Raw genomic sequence first — 22,582 nt, 5'->3', positions numbered from 1 at the left:
ATATAGGAATGAAAAGAGATGAAAGAAGGAGTATCTGTCTTTCTAAATTTGACTTTCCTCATATAAAAGAAATATGAGAGCCATAAGTATGAGCGACATACGTGATTTAAATTTACTAGTAGCCACATGAAAAACATAAAAATAAGTAAAAATTAATTTTAATAATCTATTTTATTAAATCCAATAAAACATCATCCCAACAGGCAGTCGATATACAACTTATTAATGAAATATTTTAAATTGTCTTTTCTTTTGTGATAAATCTTTGAAATCTCAGTGTACTTTACACTTACAGTTACATGTTAATCCAGAATAGCCATATTTCACAATTGTTTAATAACCAAATCTGGCTAGTGGCCACTATACTAGACAGTGCAACTACAGAAACATAGTATAAAGAATCAGTAAAAGAAATGGCTCACAAGGAAATTACAGCTATGAAGTTAGTAAATGAAAGATTTTCATTTTTCTAATAAGAGATCTGAAACTAAGGTCATAGCTTTATAATTGTTGCTGAATCATATTAGACAATGAAACAATATATATTAGTTCTTATTGTATGTACACACACACACACACACACACCCCTTATATAGCAGGTCCTCACAAATACTTGTTTGATAACTTTGAAAATAGATCTCTAAGATGAAAAAAATATTAACCCTCACTATAGGAATATTTATGCAGTTCTTTCCTTCACAACACCTGCCCCCACCCTTTTCTGTCAAGTCATCCAGGTAAATAAGGTTAAAGATAACTTTATTAATATATTTTAAAGAATCTAAAGATGCAAAGCAATAAATGACAATGCTGTATTCTATTACTCTACCAAAACCAGTGAAAGAGTATATATTTAAGGGCATCTTACAAATCATTTACAATACATATTTGATTATCTATCATTGTACAAGTCCATATAAATTGTTCTCCCACAACATAGGTAGCTCTATAGCTTTATGTTACAATATTAAAATGTGTATTATTATGGTTCACTTAAAAACAATTTATAAAAGGTCCCTTATCCTAAAATTTCATATCCCTGAAATGTAGGCTGACTCTTAAATCTTCTCATAATAAATAACTCCTGACTTGTGAAGCATTGTCACTTCTACAAATATAATTTATATCTTAATTTTCCATAATTATGAGGTATCCAGCCACCAGTGAAAGTGCAGCCCATCAATTCTTTAGGCCCTGCTACATTCTTTAATGATGACTTGTCATATGAAGGAAGCTTCCAGCACAATTATGGTATTTCTTCACAGTAGGTAAGAGCAGAGCTATAAATCTAGAAATAGTATACTTCCATTACTCTTCAGTAGCCAAAAGCAGGAAGCAATAAAACTTGTATGTCATGGTTATTATGTATCACAAATGAGAAAAAAATGTTACCAAAAAGGTTACCAAGCTGGTATTCTAATATCAGGTACAAGTTATATAGTATGGCTGAGGAAGGAACCTAAAACTAAACCACTAAATACAATCATTGTGAGGTGTTATAGTACATATATATTCTAATTTCACTATAAATATATATTCAATATACATATTGAATATATACTGAATAAAACTAAACCACTAAATACAATCATTAAAATATATATATTCTCATTTCAGATTTATTTGTGTGTTTCCCCGTAGGCTCTTTCTCTGTTGTGGGCAACAAATGCCCAGTACATAGTAGACACCCAGGATGGTTATAGAATAGTTTATAGCCTTGTTTGTTTTTGAAATGTATTTGAATGGAATCATGTTATATTTATTCCTTTGTGCCTATCTTCTTATACTGAACGTTGTTTGTGAAATTCCTTCTATTACATGCTTCCTGTTGTATAATACTCATCAAATGAACACATCACAATTATTTGCCTATTCTTTTGATGAGTGTTACCTGGGCTGTTCCTAGGTTTGGGCTATTCTTTATAAAGAATAGATGATACTGTTGGTTCACTGATTTATGTACCTTTTACTTCTCCGTAATGACAAACAGGTTCCCAATGCGAGTGTATATTCCCTCCAGTAGCATATTCATTCCAACTGTATCACCCCTCCATTTCTACTTGGGTATTATATGATTTTTTTAAAGATTTTATTTATTTATTCATGAGAGACACAGAGAGAGAGAGGCAGAGATACAAGCAGAGGGAGAAGCAGACTTCCCAAAAAGAGCCCGATGTGGGACTTGATCCTGGATCCCAGGATCATGCCCTGAGCCGAAGGCAGACACTCAACCGCTGAACCACCCAGGTGTCTGGGGTATTATATGATTTTTAAAGTTTAGGCAATCTGATAGGTAAGGCTGAACCTATTCCAGAATATAAAAAAGCTGATCTTTGTTGACCATCCACCTTTTTGTACATTTAATAAGGCAATAAATTTAGTATCATGTATATAGCATGTACATGAAAAAAAAAAAAAACCAAACAACAAAACCCATTACAGTTCAAGGAGGAAAGGATAGAAAGAAGCAGATAAATGCTGAAATCCATAACTGTTAGAATTTGAAACAAAAAAATGGAAAGACTGATAAGTAGTTAGTAGAAAGTGCCATTTAAGCCTATGTAATAATAATATGACTAGATAGGTACAATTCTGGAACTTTCTTATATTCATGCTTTATGGAAAAGCCTTATAATAACATCAGCAAATATGTTGTCTTTAGATTTCTATCATCACCAGATTTCCAAAAGAGTAGAAGGATCAAATCTTTGAAAAGACTAAGGAGAAAAATTGAGGAGGCAGCATGGTGCTGGATGTAAAAGAAGCCTATAATCTGCAATAGCAAATGTTATCTAAAATTGTTTTAAAGATTCTATTTATTTATTCATGAGAGACACACAGAGAGAGAGGCAGAAATATAGGCAGAGGGAGAAGCAGGCTCCTAGCTGGGAGCCTGATGTAGGACTTGATCCCAGGACCCTGGGATTCTGACCTGCGCCAAAGGCAGACACTCAACCACTGAGCCACCCAGGTGCCCTAAAATTATTATTATTTTTTCATAATTTAAAAGTCTATGATTTTCATGCTGCTTCCACTTTTGTAATTTAAATATCACCTTTTTCATATTTCTTCTCAGAAATTCTCTGTATGAAATACAAATTTAAAAATCTATTTTAAAAATTATCCTACATACATTATTGATATTAGTTTCCTCCCATCCTCTAATTATTTGTATAACAACAGATCTTGGTCCCTTATGCAACCATCTGCTCAAACTTACTTCCTACCAGAAGAAATAATCCTTTTTGATATCAGGAATGGTTACTGTGGTGATGACTATGATGCACACCTCAGAAAATGATGACATGAGAGAAACAGTAAGAGCTGATCAACAAATCAACTCATATCTAAATTTTGTTACAAATCAATATTGAGAAACACAAGAAAAGTATGTATGTATGGAGATACTGTTAAATCATTTTTTATGTTTTCAAAGAAATTGTAGCGTAAAGAGTTCATCTTTAACATTCTGAAGGGTCATGGATTTGTGTACCACCTCCCTCTCTGTTTTCTATAAAAGTGTTCTGCATATAATGATCTGCAAGTGTTAATTAACAATGCTGGCTGATCATAGGCTGCACACACACTACAGTAAGTGCTAGAGTGTTTGGTATAATTAAAAGTGGGAACAGAACATAAAGCTATAAAGGCTTCTTAAGGTTACTGACAGCAAAAATGAAAACTAAGGCATGGAGCAGATAAAAACAAATGACTTATATTGTAAATGTACTTTAGAGATAATATTATGGTAAATGAATTAAGAAGATAAATTATAGACCTTATTTCTTTTTCCCTTTTTTCAACTCAGGCTTTGCTTAAAGACATCATGATGATTAAATATCAGCATTCTGGATTAAAACTTGGGAAATCTGAATTCTAAACCAACCTTTCCTCATTAAAAACACAAAAAAAGATATAATGAAATACTTTTGCCCTTTATTTCATTAAGACAACAGCACTGTCTAGTATTGACTGAGAATCTAGTTTTGGAGATTTCTGAAAAGTTCTTTGGTATCTTTGGTTAAAAAAAAAATCTTTTTAGAGTACCAAATATTAAGACTAACCTATATACCACAACAGCTGTTCAAAAGCCACACTAAACAGAGAGCAGTTGATAGATAAAATCTATGCCACATAAAATTGGTTTAAAGCTTGAAGAGGCACAGTAAAATAACACAAGTTTCACACTTGTATCAAAATTTATAGTCACTAATCCATTCATTAAGATCCATTTTGAGGGTGAAACATTTCTAAAACTCCTAGAGAATGTGCTTTTAATAACAATATTTAGAAACATCACAAAAAATGAACAAATTACACAATATTTTCTTAAACTTTGACAATTACAAGCCTCATAAGCATTGGACAAAGTCTCAAACTGTGAACATCTTTTCACATGTCCCTGTCACATCACCCTTGAGGACCCATCCAGTCACAACTTTCTAAAGCCCCTCTCTTTCTCAACATGTGCATTCTTAACAGAAACCATACTTCCTGCTCCACAGAGAAAACAGAAGACAACAAACACAATCTTCCTCAGTTTTTCACCCTCTCTGCTATTAGATCTAAGAGCATATGTGTCGTTTTCCAAACACTTTTAGTATCCCCTGTTGTAATTTAAGCTCCTTATAGCTAAGTAAGGGTAAGAAAACAGGGATTTATTTTCAATATAAGGTAAAACTTTTACTCTTCAAGTAAAGAAAGCTGTAGACATGCCATAGCTAAGGTCACAGAGGAGCTGAATGCAAAGAACATTTAATAATGATATCCTAGGACTAGTCCTGGTTATTGAGAGTGGGAATCTGGTTTCTTTTTTACCTAAAATTTGAAATGTTAACTTAAGAATTTCAATAAGGTAAAGTCAAAGTTTTTAATATTAGAAAAACTGTAACATCACTGAAGTAATGACTTATAAAGTAACTATAATAAGGTTTCCATGATGTAAGTATTGTTAAGTTTGACCATAAGAAAGGCTCTTAACCTCTGTTGATATGTTTCCTGCTCTGAAAAAGGTGGAAGCAGGAATAGAAGACTGCTGAGCCACTTTTTAGCTCTGACACTATTTTTTTTTTAAGATTTTATTTATTTATTCATGAGAGACAGAGAGAGAGAGGCAAAGACACAGGCAGAGGGAGAAGCAGGCTCCTCACCGGGAAGCCCAATGTAGGACTCAAGTTCCAGACCCCAGGATCACGCCTTGAGCCAAAGGCAGACACTCAACTGCTGAGCCACCCAGGCATCTCTGGGTCTGACACTCTTATTCATTTCTACTTCAACTTCTATTTCTTATCTGTTGTGCACACAGGAAGTACTAGTATATGCCGTGTTTGGTTTTGTTCTTTAAAACATTAAAAAAAAAAACCCTCAAATCTTCCTATTTTAACTTCCCAATCATTAATCATAATTCACGCACTTATTTTTATTTTCCCCAAGTAACTATCTAGAAACTATAGACTTATGGTACAGACCCCTGGATGGCTTAGAGGTTGAGCGTCTGTCTTTGGCTCAGGGCGTGATCCCAGAGTTCCAGGATTGAATCCCATTCGGGCTCCCTGCAAGGAACCTGCTTCTCCCTCTGCCTATGTCTCTGGCCTTCTCTCTGTCTCTCATGAATAAATAAATAAAATATTTTTTTTAAAAAAGACTTATGGCAAATAAATCAAACATTTTTTTTTTTACAATTTAAGCTGGAAAGCTGAGACCTGCTTTTTCCCTGCTGAGTTCTGAAAAAATATACTGCTTAGAAATAATAATAACTTTTTAAGTGCTCTTTCTTAGTGAACACAAAGGTGATTCAGAGTAGGTGCTTACAGTCAAAACAATTATAATTTAAGTCCTTACTAGTGTTAGTTTGCAAAAAGCAATAGCATTACAAAGGTGCCACAAAAAAAATTTATTTTAATGAAGTTCCACGTTTCTTTTGTTCAGAATCCACTGCTATGCCACTTCTTAAATTCTAAGAACAAATATTTCATTATAATAGAATCTGAACACATGTAAATTATTCTGAGCAAGGATTTTAAAATAATAGGCAACATTAATTAAACTCTTAAATATAGAGACATAAATACTACTCTGAGTCTTTTTAGTCAAAACCAAACTATAACTAGAGACTAGATTTTAAACTTCAAAAAGTCCACTAGTTTTCAGTGAATGTCAGCCACATGTGTTATGAAATTCAGGTGTCTTAGAAAGCAAAATGAACAATATTATTAAAGTCCCCAAACTATCCTATTACTAAGTAAGGAAATGATTGAATTGCCTAATTTTGCCAGAATTCTATATAAACAATGCTCCAAATAAGCAGCAAATGGGACAGTTCATTAATATTTTAAATGATTAAAAAAATATTTTAAATGATTTACATTTAACATTTAACATTTTACATTTAAATTAAATGTAATTTTTAAAAGGTTGTTGCTTTTTTTCAAGTTTACTTGAATTGAAAAGAAATCAGGGCAGCCCCAGTGGCGCAGCGGTTTAGCGCCGCCTGCAGCCCAGGGCGTGATCCTGGAGACCCCGGGATCGAGTCCCACATCGGGCTCCCTGCATGGAGCCTGCTTCTCCCTCTGCCTGTGTCTTTGCCTCTCTCTGTAGCTGTGTCTCTATGAATAAATAAATAAAATCTTTAAAAAAAAAAAAAAAGAAAAGAAAAGAAATCAAATATAAAAATTCCTAGAAAGTTAAAATAAGTTGACTACACAGAGTTACTCCTAAGTGTATTCTTAGCTTGCCTTTCAAATTTAGTAGTTTAGTATCTTTATCTGTTTGAGATAATGTTACTGATTTAGGAGTGTGCTTTTGAAACACAGACGTTATTCTTGCTTATTATGGGTTAAACTGTGTTCCCCCAAAATATATGTTCAAGTCCTAACCCATAGTACATCAGAATGTGACCTGTTTGGAAACAGGGTCACTGCAAATATGAATAGAAAAGATAAGAATAGGGTGGGTCCTTAATTCAATATAGCTAATATCCTTTTAAGAGAGAGGAAAGAGATGCAGAGAGAATGCCATGTGAAAAAATAAAAACATAAAGGCAAAAAGACAGCATGTAAAGACAGAAAAAGAGATTGGAGATTACTGTCACAAGCCAAATAACCCCTGAGGACCTCAGAAGCTAGGAAAGGCAAAAAAAAAGGCCTCTCTGCATACAAATTTCAGAGGGAGTATAGCCCTGCTGACACCCTGACTTTGGACTTATAACCTCCACAACTAAAAAACAATAAATTTCTATTGTTTTAAGCCATTAAAACAATAATGATCCCGGAGTTCCAGGATCGAATGGGCAGTTTTGGCATTTTATTATAACATTCCTAGGAAACTCATACTTCTCCACATAAACAATGTGGAATATTCAAGCTTCATACTAAGAAAAAAAAAAGTATTTGACATTTAAAATGAGCCTTAACTACATTTTCAAATTTTATACATTTCATAGAAATTATGGTTTTCAGATCACTAACAATAATATATCTCAAGTATAATTAGTATAGGATTTAATTAGTTAATTAACGGTATACATGTGCAAACTGTGACACAGGCACAATCAAAGGAAAATTAGCATTTCTTCATTACTTAATCTATTGTCCTTGAATTTTTTTCCCACTTACCATCAAAATGCTTAGAAATGGGTTTTTACTCTGTCGACTAACAGTAACAGTGATGGAGGCTTTTTATGGTGCTTGTGAACATAGTCTACTGTTGGAAGAGGAATAGGAATATGGAGGGAACCCCTTTGTGGTATGTGCATACCACATATGGTATATGTATACCACCTATAGGCATGCATAGATGGTTAAAGGCTGAAGAGAAAGCAAGAACACTAAGCATCCCTACTCTAAGCATGTGGGAAGAGGAGCCCATTGCTAAGAGTTTGAAGACTATTGCACTGAAGTAAATTTAGCAATTGTAAAATGTGAACCCCGCTCAACTTCTGACTAGACTGGCTGGATCTCTACCCTATACTAATTGCCTGAAACAAAAGGAAGTGTGCTTATTCTTTGGGATTAAATACTGTTAATTTCAGTATCTACTATTTCTCTATATACAATGCCCAACACTCAATAAAAAAAATTAAGAGATGTATAAAAAAGGGGGGGGGGAGGCAAGATGGCAGACAAGTAGGGGTCCTTGTTTCATCTGGTTCCTCAAATTTAGCTAGGTAACTTTCAAACTATCCTGAACACTTATTAATTTAACCCAAGATGTAAAGAAGGAACAACTGGAACTCTACAAATAGAAAAGTGATTGCTTCTTGCAAGGTAGGAGTGGGAAGAAGAGAAACGGAGGGGATATACTGGAAGATAAACAGGGGGCAGAGACAGGAGGGAGCCTTTGTAAGCAGGCTGCAGGAAAGTAGTACAGCCTTGGGACACATAATCAGGACCTTTAGAAATCTGCTCCTGAGAGAGTCTTCCCTGACTGACAAGTGCTCAGTAGTGAAATAGGACAGAATCACAGAAGGGGCAGTGAGATCTCAATATTCCTGGAGGCACAGAAAGAACAGGGGTGCCTGAACCAGCAAAGTTCCCAAGCATTAGAGCAGGAAACAGATTTAGTTCAGTGAGCCTGGGAGAAAGCTCAACTTGTGCCATAAACCATGGTCGGATCAGGGGACCATTGTCAGCTCTGGGTCCCTACAAAGGACTGGAATGCAGCAACCCTCTGCTAGCATCTGGGAAAGGTGGAGCAGGTACGCACTACATGAGATGAAGGTTCTCCTCCGCCCCAGCTAGGGCCCAGCAGTGGATAGAGGCAGGCTATCCTCTGATACCTCTGGGAGGGGCAGAGCCAGTGAGCCCACAAGTTGGTGAAAGCTTTCTAGCCCCCTGATGCCCTTCAATTTGTACAAATCAGTGCCCTAATGCCTGCCCCTAGGAGGATCTGAGCCAGTGGGCACAAAGAGTCTGCAGTTTGGTACATTCTGGGAGCTCTTGACTCTGGGGCTGGAGGGTATGCCTGCTGCCATTTTTATTTATTTTTTATTTTCACACTCAAGAGAGGCTCAGTCTCCAGGGAACAAAGACATCATAGGGCAAATTGCTTACACTGAGCCCGGGTACCTGGCGGTGATGAGGTGGGGGCGGGGGAGTGGGCAACCCACCCAGGCAAAGACACATCAGAATCAGCATAGAAGGTGCCTCCCCTAGAAGACCAGATGGAAGAACAGGGGAACGACAAGTCTATTAACCAAACAAGACTGGAAAGCTCTAGGATTGAGGGAAAATAGTATATAGAGCTCAAGGTTTTTTTCTTATGATCCGTTTATCTTTCAAGGTAACAATTTCCAGTATTTTTTCTATTTTCTTAACTACATTTTATGTACTCTTCATTTTTAAGTTTTTTTTCTTTTTTACTTTTATATTTTTACAATTACATGTCATAGATATATTCTTCATTTTTGGCTTCCTTTCAACGTATTCAATTTAATTTTTGTACATATATAAGTTTAGAGTTTTTTGTTTTGTTTTATAATTTTGGAATTTAGTACCTTCTAACATACAGATCAAAATACACTCAGAACCAAGAGGATCACTGTCTTCATCCACTCTGTAAGACTATATTCTCTCTCTCCTACCATACCCCCCCAATTTTAAAATTGTTAATATTTTTTTAAAGTTTGTTTTTCCTCTTTTCTTTTCTTTTCTTTTCTTTTTTTAAAATTTTCTGGTCACTGACCACTTCGGAATTATCTTGGTTGTATTTTGATTGGGTTGGGGTTGATATATTTTTGACTGCTCGCTTATAAAGCCATTCTCCACTGGACAAAATGACTGGTGAAAGGAAGAATTCACCAGAAAAGAAAGAACCAGAAGTAATACACATCTAATGTCACACATCTAATGGATATGGCTTTAAGTAAGATGTCAAAGATAGAATTTAGGACTACAATTACAGAATGACTGGTGACTCTTGAAAAAAGCATAAGACACGCTAGAGATTCTCTTACTGCAGAAATGAGATATAATCAGGCCAAAATTAAAATATTTTACCTGAGATGCAGTCTAAACTGGATGCTCTAACAGCTAGGGTAAATGAGGCAGAAGAGAGAGTGAGTGTCGTCAAAGACAAGTTGATGGAAAGGAAGGAAGCTGAGGAACAGAGAGAAGAACAACCAAGAACTCACAAGGAGAGACTCTGAGAATTAAGTGATAATTTGAGAAAGAATAATATTCATCTTATTAGGATTCCAGAGGCTATGGAGAGACAGAGGACCAGAAAGAATGTTTGAACAAAGCATAGCTGAGAACTTCCCTAATCTAGGGAAGGAAACAGGCATTCATATCCAAGAGATGGAGAGGATTCCCCCAAAACCAACAAAAATGGATCAACACTGTCATGTAATAGTGAAGCTTGCAAATTTCAGACATAAAGAGAAAATCCTAAAAGCAGCTTGAGACAAGAGATTCCTAACTTAAAATGAGGAGAAATATCAAATTAACAGCAGACCTATCCACAGAAACCTGGAAGGCTAGAAAGGACTGGCATGATATTTTCAGGGTATTAAATGAGAAAAACATGCACCCAAGAATATTTTATCCAGCAAGACTGTTATTCTGAATAGGAGAGATAAAGAGCTTCCAAGATAGGCAGAAACTGAAAGAATATGTGACCACCAAACTAGCTCTGCAAGAAATATTAGGGGGGAACCTGTAAACAAAGAAGGAGCCCAAAGATACAACCTGCAGAAACAGGGACTGTATATGTAATACTAGGACATTAAATTCATATCTTTGAATAGTTACTCTAAACATGAATGGGCTAAATGATCCAGTCAAAAGACACAGAGTATCAGAATGGATAAAAAAAGCAAGACTCATCTATATGCTGTCTACAAGAAACTCATTTACCATGCAAATGGACATCAAAAGAAAGCTGGGGTAGCAATCCTCAATATCAGATAAATTAGTTTAAACCAAACATTGTACTGAGAGATGAATAAGGACACTATATCATACTTAAAGGGTCTATCCAACAACAAGACCTAACAGTTATGAATATTTATGCTCCTAATGTGAGAGCAGCCAATGATATCAATCAACTAATAACCAAAGTAAAGAGACATATATAATACATTAATAGAAGATTTCAACACAGCACTCTCAGCAAAGGACAGATATAAACAGAAGATCACCAAAGAAACAAGGGCTCTGAATGACACATTGGACCAAATGGATTTCACAGATATATACAGAACATTCCATCCTAATGCAACAGAATATACATTCTTCTCAAGTGCACATGGAACTTTCTCCAGAATAGACCACATATTGGGTCACAAATCAGGTCTCAACTGATATCAAAAGATTGAGATTATTTTCAGACCACAATGCTTTGGAAACTAGAACTCAATCACAAGAAGAAATTTTGAAAGTAACTCAAATACTTGGAGGATAAAGAGCGCTGTTTCTTTGAAAGAATTATTATGATAGTCAAACCCCTACTGAGACTTTAAAAAGAAAAAAGACTCAAATTGATAAAATCATGAATGAAAGAGGAGAGATCACAACCAATACCAAGGAAATACAAACAATTTTAAAAACATTATGAGCAAAAAAAGAAACAAAAAAACATTATAAGCAACTGGATGCCAACATATTAGGCAATCTGGAAGAAATGGATGCATTCCTGGAAACCTACAAATTACAAAAACTGAAAACAGGCCAATAACCAGAGAGGATACTGAAGCAGTCATCAAAACCTTCCCAAGAAAAAAAAAAAAAGTCCAGGGACAAATGGCTTGCCATGGAAGTTTCACCAAACATTTAAAGAAGAAATAATACCTATTCTACTAAAGCTGTTTCAAAGGATAGAAATGGAAAGAAAACTTCCAAACTTGTTCTATGACACCAGCATTACCTTGATTCCAAAACCAGACAAAGACTCCACTAAAAAGGAGAATTACTGACCAATATCCTTGATGACATGGATGCAAAAATTTTCACCAAGATACTAGTCAATAGGATCCAACAGGACATTAAGAGGATTATAAAACACAACTAAGTGGGATTTATTCCTGGGATGCAAGGGTGGTTCAACGTTTATAAAACAATCAATGTGATGGATCAGACTAATGAAAGAAAAGAACCATATGATCCTCTCAATAGATGCAGAGAAAGCATTTAACAAAATATAGCACCCATTCCTGATTAAAACTTTTCAAAGTGTAGGAATAAAAGGAACGTACCTCAATATCATAAAGCCATTTATGAAAAGCCCACAACAAATATCATTAATGGGGAAAACTGAGTGCTTTTTCCTAAGGTCAGGAACACAACAGGGATGCCACTCTCACCACTGTTGTTCAACATAATACTAGAAGTCCTAGCCTCAGCAATCAGACGTCAAAAAGGCATTCAAATTGGCAAAGGGAAGTCAAACTCTCACTCTTTGCAGATGACATGATACATAGAAAACCTAAAAGACTCTATCCCAAGATTGCTAGAACTCATACAGCAATTCGGCAATGTGGCAGGATACAAAATCAATGCACAGAAATCAGTTGCATTTCTATACACTAACAATGAGACTGAAGAAAGAGAAATGAAGGAATCAATCCCATTTACAATTGCACCCCAAACCATAAGATACCTAGGAATAAACCTAACTAAAGAGGTAAACGATCTGCACTCTAGAAACTATAGAACACTTAAAAAAGAATTTGAAGAAGACAAAAAGAGATGGAGAAACATTCCATGCTCATGGATTGGAAGAATAAATATTGTGAAAATGTCTATGCCACCCAGAGCAATCTACACATTCAATTCAATCCCTATCAAAATACCATGGACTTTCTTCACAGAGTTGGAACAAATAATTCTAAGATTTGTATGGAACCAGAGAAAACCCAAATAGCCAGAGGAATTTTGTAAAAGAAAACCAAAGCTGGGGGCATCACAATGCCTGAATTCAAGCTGTATTACAAAGCTATGATCATCAAAACAGTATAGTACGGGCACAAAAACAGACATACAGATTAACGGTACAGAATAGAAAACCCAGAAATGGACCCTCAACTCTACGGTCGACTCATTTTTGACAAAGCAGGAAAGAATATCCAGTATGAAAAAGACAGTCTCTTCAATAAATAGTGTTGGACAGCCACATGCAGAATAATGAAACTAGATCAATTTCTTATACCATACACAAAGATAAACTCAAAATAGTTGAAAGGTCTAAATGTGAGACAAGAATCAGTCAAAATACTAGAGAAGAACACAGGCAACAAACTCTTCAACCTTGGCCACAGCAACTTCTTGCAAGACACATTTATAAAGGCAAGGGAAACAAAAGCAATAATGAATTATTGGGACTTCAAGATAAAAAGGTTTTGCACAGCAAAGGAAACAATCAACAAAACTAAAAGACAACCTGCAGAATGGGAGAAGATATTTGCAAATGACATATCAGATAAAAGACTAGTATCCAAGATCTATAAAGAACTTATCAAACTCAACACCCAAGAAACACACAATCCAGTCACAAAGTAGGCAGAAGACATGAACAGACATTTCTCCAAAGAAGACCTACATATGGCCAACAAGCACATGAAAAAATGCTCCACATCACTTGCCATCAGGGAAATACAAATCAAAATCACAATGAGATACCACTTTACACCAACGAGAATGGCTAAAATTAACAAGACAGGAAACAACAAATGTTGGTGAGGATGTGGATAAAGAGGAACACTCTTGCACTGTTGGTGGGAACTCAAGCTGGTACAGCCACTCTGGAAAACAGTGTGGAGGTTCCTTAAGAAGTTAAAAATAGAGCTACCCTAGGACTCAGCAATTGCATTACTGGGTATTTACCCCAAAGACAGAGATGTAGTGAAAAGACAGGACACCTGCTTCCCAATGTTCATAGCAGCAATGTCTACAATAGCCAAACTGTGGAAGGAGCCAGGATGTTCTTTGACAGATGAATGGATAAAGAAGATGTGGTATATATACACAATGGATTATTTCTCAGCCACCAGAAAGGACGAATTCCCGCCATTTACACTTATGTGGATGGAACTGGAGGGTATAATGCTGAGTGAAATAAGTCAATTGGAGAAAGACAATTATATGCTTTCACTCATATGTGGAATATAAGAAATAGTGAAAGGGACCACAAGGGAAGGGGTGGGGAGACTGACTGCGGACAAATTAGAGGAAGACAAACCATGAGAGACTCCTAACTCTGGGAAACAAAGGGTTGCAGAAGGGGAGGTTGGGTGGGGACCAGGTAACTGGGTGACGGGCATTAAGGAAGGCACACCATGAGATGAGCACTGGATGTTATATGGTATGTTCATAAATGGAATTTAAATAAAAAAAATTTTTAAAAAGAGAGAGGAAAAAATAACCCAATATCCAAAGATAAACCAATTGGCAGAATGAGACTCATGGGTGACCTAGATATTAGAGTTATCAGACAGGACTTTGAACGAACTATGATTAATATATTTAAAGGTCTAATGGAAAAGGTAAATAATATTCATGAACAGATTTGGAATTCTGCAGAGAAATGGAGACTTTAAATGGAGATGCTACAAATGAAAAACACAATATTAAAGATGAAGAATTATTTGAAGAGCCTGAACAGCAAACTCAACAAAACCAAGTAAAGACTCAGTAACTGTAAATCAAGAGAAATTATAAAAACTAAAACACAAGGAAACAGAGTGAGGGGAAAACCCAGAGTATCTAAGAACTCAAAGAAAATAGGAAGCAGTCTAACGTAAGTGTAATTGGAATCCCAGAAGTTATAGAGAATGGGGTAGGAGAAATACTTAAAGAGTTAATGGCTAATAATTTTCAATAATGAAAGATATGCTGCCACAAATCTATGAGGCTTAGGGAACCTCAAACAAAGCAAACAATAAAAACACACACCAAATAGCCAAGCTGCTGAAAAATCAAGGAAAAAGAGAATCTCTTAGGCAGCCAGGCCGGAGGGGGGAAGGTAAAAAAAATATTTTTGGAATAGCAAAAATAAAAAAAGCAGTAGACTTCTCATCTATTCAAACTAGGAGACAATGGAATGATATCTATAAAATACCTAAATGGTACTTTAAAATGTTTGTTTGTTTTTAAATCTTCAACCAAGGATTCTCTACCCGGTGAAAATATCTTTCAGTAGTTAAGGCGAAATAAAAAATTTTTCAAACAAAATTCACTGATAGAATTCACTGACGGCAAATCTTTTATGCAAAAAATAGCTTGTAAAAGTTTTTCAGGCAAAAGGTGTACAATACAAAACAAAATTTGTATCTACCAAAAAAAATGAAGAAAACTGAAAGTGATAAAAATGAAAGTAAATATTAAAATGTTTCCTCCTAAAAAAAAAATGTTTCCTCCTAAATTTAAAGATAATTAACTGTCTAAAGTAAAAAGAACAATATGTTGGGAGGTACCTACATAAAAACAAAATGTATGACAATAATAGCACATAGTTGTAAGGTTATTAAACCATATGTGATACAATATTTAAATGTAAACTCTGATAAGTTAAAGATATATATTGCAAACCACAGGGCAACCAATTAAAACTTAAAAAGAGGTATAATAAATCACTAATTGGAATACATGGGAAAAATAAAGGTTACTCAACTTTCCTAAAAGAAATCGGGAAAAATATGGAAAAAGGAATAAGAAGAGTTCAAAAAATCAGAAAACAATTAGCAAGACATCAAACTAAGCCAAACACACAAAAGTCACTTTTATTACATGTGGTCTAAATCTCCCACTTAAAAGGTAGAGATAGTCAGACTGGATAAAAAAGCAAGACCCAACTATATTATCTACAAATAAATCACTTTGAATATAAGTACATTCAAATTGAGGAAGTACTGGTAAAAGATATATTATGCAAACACTAATCATAAGAAATTTGTGTGTATATGGTCAGACATAGTAGACACAGAACAAGCAGTATTATCTGGGATGAAGTAGGACATTATACAATGTTAAAAAGACATAACAATCCTAAACACACCTTGAATATTTACAGAATAAAAACTGATAGAACTAAAGAGATTAGCACATTCAACTACAAAATGGGTGAAAGGCCTTGTTTTCATAGAGTTTCTATTCCCATGAGGAAGACAAGAGTAGTAAACAGAATAAAATCTTCAATACACTTTTTTACAGGGTGCTATGAAGTACAGAGAATATATATATTTTCTGGAGGAATAGAAGGAGGAAAAAGGAGAAAGGTGGTTTATATAAAAAAACTTCACAGAAATTAAATGTTCATGTCCATGATAAATATAAATATAGTCACTTATAAATTATGAATTCATAATGAGAAGAGTTATACAGTAAAATTAAAGTGCTTTCTCTAGCTTACCTGTAATCTGGTTCTTATTTAATAGAAGTAATAGTTCTTAACATACTGACTAATGACATAATCACTTTGATCAAGGTCTTTCAAAACCTGTGACCAGATTAGCATTCATTCTCCTGACTTTATTTATCAAACTTTGGGGGGGGGGGTACCTATGAATCTTATAAACATCAGCTAGATTTTGGAAATATAAAAATAATTCATAGTTATGGAGAAAAAGGTGCGAAGGAAAACATTTAACCAGTAAACACAATTAAGTTCTCAGAGTATACTGGAAGCACAAATAAATTAGGTTTAATAAAGGGTCAGAAAAAAGTCCATGGTCATGTTTTCCAGAATGTCTTTCAAGACATTTATTATGTGTATAAAAAGGAAAAAGAAAATGTGTACTTTTGTGTTTAGATTCTGATTCCTTTTCTTATTAATTCTATCAAGAAAAATTTATGTAAAATAAATAGATTTTAAAATATATAACTGATGAGTTTTGACAGTTCTATATACCTAGAAACCACCAATACAATCAATGTATCAATTTCATCACAATCAAAAGATTCCTCAAGTCTCTTTGCAAGCCATCTCTCCCTCTACCTCTGGCCCCAGACAACCAATGTTTTCTGTCACTATAGATTATTTTGCATTGTGTGTGTATATATACATACATATATGCATTTGATATAAACATGTATATTATATATAAAGATTAATGCAGGATGTATTTTTTCACAGCCAACTATTTTAGCTCAGGTTGATTTGGAGATTCATTCATAGTGTCAGGTATGTAAGTGGTTTACTGTTTACTGCTAAAAAGTATTCCACTGTATGGCTATATATATATATATATATATATATATATATATATATATGTTTGTTTTTTTACTGCATTTACCTATATTGCTAAACATTTGGGTTGTTTCTAGTTTGGGGATGTGAATACAGTTGCACTGAATACTAACGTACAAGTACCTGGGTAAATAGCTAGGAATGGAATAGCTGAATCATATGGTAGATATTTATGAATGTATCACTATTGAACACTATTATTTAAAAGAAAATTGTGACATGCCACTGAAAAGTTTTATTTAAAAAATTTTCAAATACTGTAAAAACTAAAATTATTAAAAGACAAGACAGTTAAGTATTCTTTTTTTTTTTTTAAGATCTTATTTTTTTATTCATGAGAGATAGAGAGAGAGAGAGAGGCAGAGACACAGGCAGGGCCTGTGTCACACCCTGGGCCGAAGGTGGCGCTAAACCACTGAGCCATCCGGGCTGCCCAAGACAATTAAATATTCTTGATCATATAAGAGACACTTTTAAGTGCTCATCAAATTGAATTGAAACTTTAGCTGCTTCATAACTAGATAAGCATAGGGCTTCTCCTCCAAAATCAATTTGGCCACTATAGAGAAGCATCGGCCCCATTCTACAAGACTGCTTTTAATGCATAACTTTCCTAAGTAATTTTATAATAAATAATCATCCAAATCACAAAATGAGCAAAAAATCAGGGCTAAAAGAAATAGGATTGATAAGAAGAACCTCTAGAAATGATAGAAATTATGTCATGACAATTCAGAAATCTGAAGAACAAAAACAAGATCTTCATGCAAGAATGACAGCATTGCTCCCACTCTCAGAAATCATTAAATATTTTCACCAGAAGGCCTGATTGTCAATCAATTTTAATATCAAATTACTTTTTAAAAAATTGCCTAGGGACGCCTGGGTGGCTCAGTTGTTGAGAGTCTGCCTTCAGCTCAGGGTGTGATCCCGGGATCCAGGATCAAGTCCCGCATCGGGCTCCTTGCGGGAGCCTACCTGTCCCTCTGCCTATGTCTCTGCCTCTCTCTCTGTGTCTCTCATAAATAAATAAATAAAATCTTTTTAAAAATTGCCTATAATTTTCATTCAGTTATGGCCTCTTAAAATACATATCAATCTGGAAGAAATGGCTTGGTATATCTCCATATCTTTCTTTTCTTTATTATAAAGCATAATATAATACCAAGCTGATCTAATAAAGGTTAGGTGATAAAAATGACATATATTAAATGCTTATTAACTGACCTATACTATATTATGTGGAATAAAGAGAAAAAAAAATCACCTGGTATTCACTCAAATGACAAGCTGCCCAAATGAAAGAATCTGTTCTTTCATCTTCTTATCACTGCTTATTTTAAGAAGGTTTTTCAGGTCACTAAGGAACTTTTTTGGCTGCTTGTTTGATACATTACTAAGGTTTTGCTATTTAAAACCTCAGCTTACTTCATTTAAAGCACAGTAGCAGAATAAATTTTATGCTATTGAGCTACTTACTAAATGGAAAAGCCCACTTTACAATACCAATAAATTAGACAAATTTAAAAGGATGTATCAATCAGTGAAAGTTGGACAAAATGGAATTTAAAATACTTGTTAAAAATATGTAAGATGTGTATAAATTCCTATCATTCTTCATCCTAGGAATGGAAGAATTTATTCAAGACAATTGTTAAGGCAATATTTTAATTTTTATCGCCTATATACCTTATACACAAAAGGAATAGTACAAAGCAATAAATATTTATAAAACTTGAAGGGTAGGGATCCCTGGGTGGCACAGCGGTTTAGCGCCTGCCTTTGGCCTGGGGCACGATCCTGGAGACCCGGGATCGAATCCCACGTCAGGCTCCCGGTGCATGGAGCCTGCTTCTCCCTCTGCCTGTGTCTCTGCCTCTCTCTCTCTCTCTGTGTGACTATCATAAATAAATAAAAAAACAAAACAAAACAAACTTGAAGGGTATACCTATTTTTGTCTAATTATTTTATTGAGAATAATAAAACTCTCAGATTGCTATCTGGCTTTCCTTAGTTTTATTAAGAATACTGATCAAATCACAATGTGTTTTATTTCTCAGTGAATAAAGAGGGAAGTCAGTATTTCATAGACTGCTCTACAATTACAGAAAATGACAAAAATAATGTATCAAATACGATACTAAAGCATGTTTATACACACATATACATTTTCTATGTTTTCAAATTTGGAAAAATGTAAAGAGCTTTTCCTTCATCATTTGGTTCTGCTCCATCTTCTTTCAATTAGGTGGTTTATTTTTGTGATTTATAACAGATTAAACAAAATGTAGGTGTAGGATTAGCTATAACAAAATTCTTAGAACCTATTTCTAATATTAGGAATTTATAATATATCCCATATCTGCAGAATTTATAATATATCCCATATTCTGCTGTTCTAAGAGCTAAACCATTAATATTAAAGCATAAATGTATTTAGTGAAGTATGTACTTATGAAAGTGATAGCTTCCTCAATATAGTACTTTGACAATGAAGCAGAGACATGGATTTTACATGTCAACAGTATTCTGAATACAATACATGTTCAACAGTATTCTGAAAAGTCACTTGAACTCTCAGTTTCCTTACCTGAATTTGGTAAGGAATTTGGAAGGGGTGGATTGGAAGACTTAATTCTAAAAGTCTCTTCTATTTAAAAAATTATAAATTCTAGGTTGCTTTATTTCCTAAGTTTTCTAATTCTCATGGTTCTTTGAATCTACATCATCTATCCAAGTATAATCAGAACATTTTGACTAAGTGCAAAAAATTACTTAAACCTTTGAGTGTTTAACCCCAATATATACAAATATAAAGATACAGAATTTTCCCAACTGTTTTCCTGTTGCTGATTAGTGAGCATGTTTTAAGACGAAAAAAGCATGAATGATAACTTCCTCTGAAAGGTGCAGCATCCAATTCAGATATTTTGTCCTGATTTTAAAGCTGGTGGGTGTAGTGCTATTAAAGTTTTGTTCAGTTAATTTTCTTTTTTAAAACTTGTTTGTATGTTGTTTAGGGTTTCCTTACTTCAGCAAAGGAGAAAGAACAGGAGAGCCTTAGAATTTTTGAGGGAAAAAAAAAACCCTATAACATAGAATGTACTGTATCAAACTGTTTTACATGAATGACACAAGTATTATGAATTTTTTTAAAAATTGAACATTGTTAAAAACAAGGTGTTATGTAATAAATTTTTCATAAATAAAAAAATATCCCTAAGAGCTCAAATTTATTACTGCCTCCAGTAAAAACAAGCAGTAATAACAAGAAAGGTCAGAAAAAACATAACATAAAACTCTGTTCTTTCCTATATTAGTAAATTGCCCTAACTTCTATCCAGCTGCTCAAAACCCAAGTCTAGATATTGCTCTTGATTTCTCTTACTCTCATTTCTGATCCAATCACTATAAATACTTCTCGAATACTTGTGTTGCCCTCCATCATCCTCACTGCCGTAACACTAACCCAAGTCACCATTATCTCTTGCCTGAACTGCTACAAAAATCTTAAAATCAGTCTCCATGCTTCCATCTCAATTCCCACTTTCATTCTCCTCAACCTATTTTCCTAGCAGTTCCAAGGGTGATATTTTTAAAATCTGAATCAGATCCCCTTTCATAAGTTCTTATTACTTTAGAATGATCCGCAAGATTCTCTATGATCTAGGTCTTGCTTATTTCTCCCACGCTTTTGCCCAATACTCTTCCTGTACAGCACATCTCTTTATCTTGAGCTCCTTTCTGTTCTTTAAACATACCGAGTTCTTTTCTCACTTAGGGCTTTGCAACTGCTATACTTCTAAAGGAAATTTTCTTCCTCTTCACTTTAAATAGTTCATTCTCATTTTTCAGACCTCAGCTCAAATAACATCTTTCTTCACCTTCCAATACTCTCTATTCCATTATCTTGTTTATTTCCTGGATACCAATGACTACAATCTGTAAATATTCTTTTTGTAGTATTTACTTATTATTTATTTCCCCCTGCAAGCCCCTCAAGGATACAGAATTCTTGTTCTTATTTTCTCCTATAATCCTCTACACTGGCACAGTGTCCTGAACACAGTGGGCTCAATCACTATTTGTTGATTACATTACCTGATGCATATACATGCACGAAAAAATACAAAGACACAGAATAAGAATTTCCAGGGATTTACTCATCAGCACTACTGAATAAAAACACTCAAATCAAATAATCCATGGTGTAGGTACTGACATTTTGTATGGGCAGGAACATACATACATGTCTTCAGCAACATAAAGGCTTGTTTCTAATTCTAACTTTGCATAGTAGAGATATATTTTTCCTATGTCATATAGAAGGCTGATTAAAAGGATGGTTCAACAGGTTCAATCTTTGTTAGTTTATTCAAATATGTTTTAAGCATGCAAATGAAAAATGTGAACCCATCAATATCTTTTTTAAATTCAAAAGTCAACTTATAAATAAACCAGGTGCAGGTAAAATGAATGAAAGATTAGATATAAAAGTAAAAGCTATAAATACTACATCAGTCAAATTACAAAAATGAGTCATGAAGAAAAATCTACCATGACTGTTAAATATTCATACATCAAAAAAGAAGCATAAAGCTTGCAATTTTGTGGCATAGTATTATATTCAAGGTTTAAAAATTTTGTCTTTATGCAGGATAATTTCAAATATATTTACATATTTACATGTATAATATGCAGGATCAGGGGGAAAGCACTAGTTCCACAGATGCAATTTAAAATTAGGTCACAACATGGCATTTGATGGGCACAGCTTTGGTGTATCTGATGATACTTGTATTAATTTCTACAGCTCAACAGATTTCTCACATTAGTCAAAACTGATAGGGACACCTGGGTTGCTCAGTGGTTGAGCAGCTGTCTTCAGCTCAGGTTGTGATCCAGGGATCCTGGGATCGAGTCCTGCATCGGGCTCCCCTCGAGGAGCTTGCTTTTCCCTCTGCCTAGTCTCTGCCTCTTTCTGTGTGTCTCTCATGAATAAATAAATAAAATCTTAAAAAAAAAAAACTGATAATTCTCCTTTCTTCAAAAAGACTTTTTATAATTGAGCATCCATAAATCACCATACATTTGCTCAGGGAATTGCTGAAATTACTCCATTTTTCTATTTCTATATTCTCATTTTACTAGCAAAAAGACAGAGTATCTATAGATTATAAGCAAATTATAAAATAATTTATGGAACTCAATTATTTCCATAATATGACTTCTGAATAGCCTTTAGGTTACAATATAAATAATTCATAGTTTCACTTTAGAAGTCGAAACTGCTCAAGATCAAAATTAAACTTTATTCCAATTATTTTACATATAAAAGAGGCTTATGTATCAGAATATTTCATACTTAAAAGAAATTATGCTAGATTATGAAAAGATATGTGTA

General features: G+C 34.3%; 1 protein-coding gene across 13 annotated transcripts in view; it reads right to left on the bottom strand.

Annotated features, from left to right (window-relative positions):
* Positions 1 to 22,582, bottom strand: part of RAP1GDS1 (Rap1 GTPase-GDP dissociation stimulator 1) — a 164,773-nt gene that overhangs the window by 65,113 nt on the left and 77,078 nt on the right. The window lies entirely within an intron of this gene.

The sequence above is a fragment of the Canis aureus genome, chromosome 33, assembly GCF_053574225.1.
Source record: "Canis aureus isolate CA01 chromosome 33, VMU_Caureus_v.1.0, whole genome shotgun sequence".
NCBI lineage: Eukaryota > Metazoa > Chordata > Mammalia > Carnivora > Canidae > Canis > Canis aureus.
The sequence above is the reverse complement of the archived record's forward strand: the minus strand, read 5'-3'. Positions and strand labels throughout refer to the sequence as shown.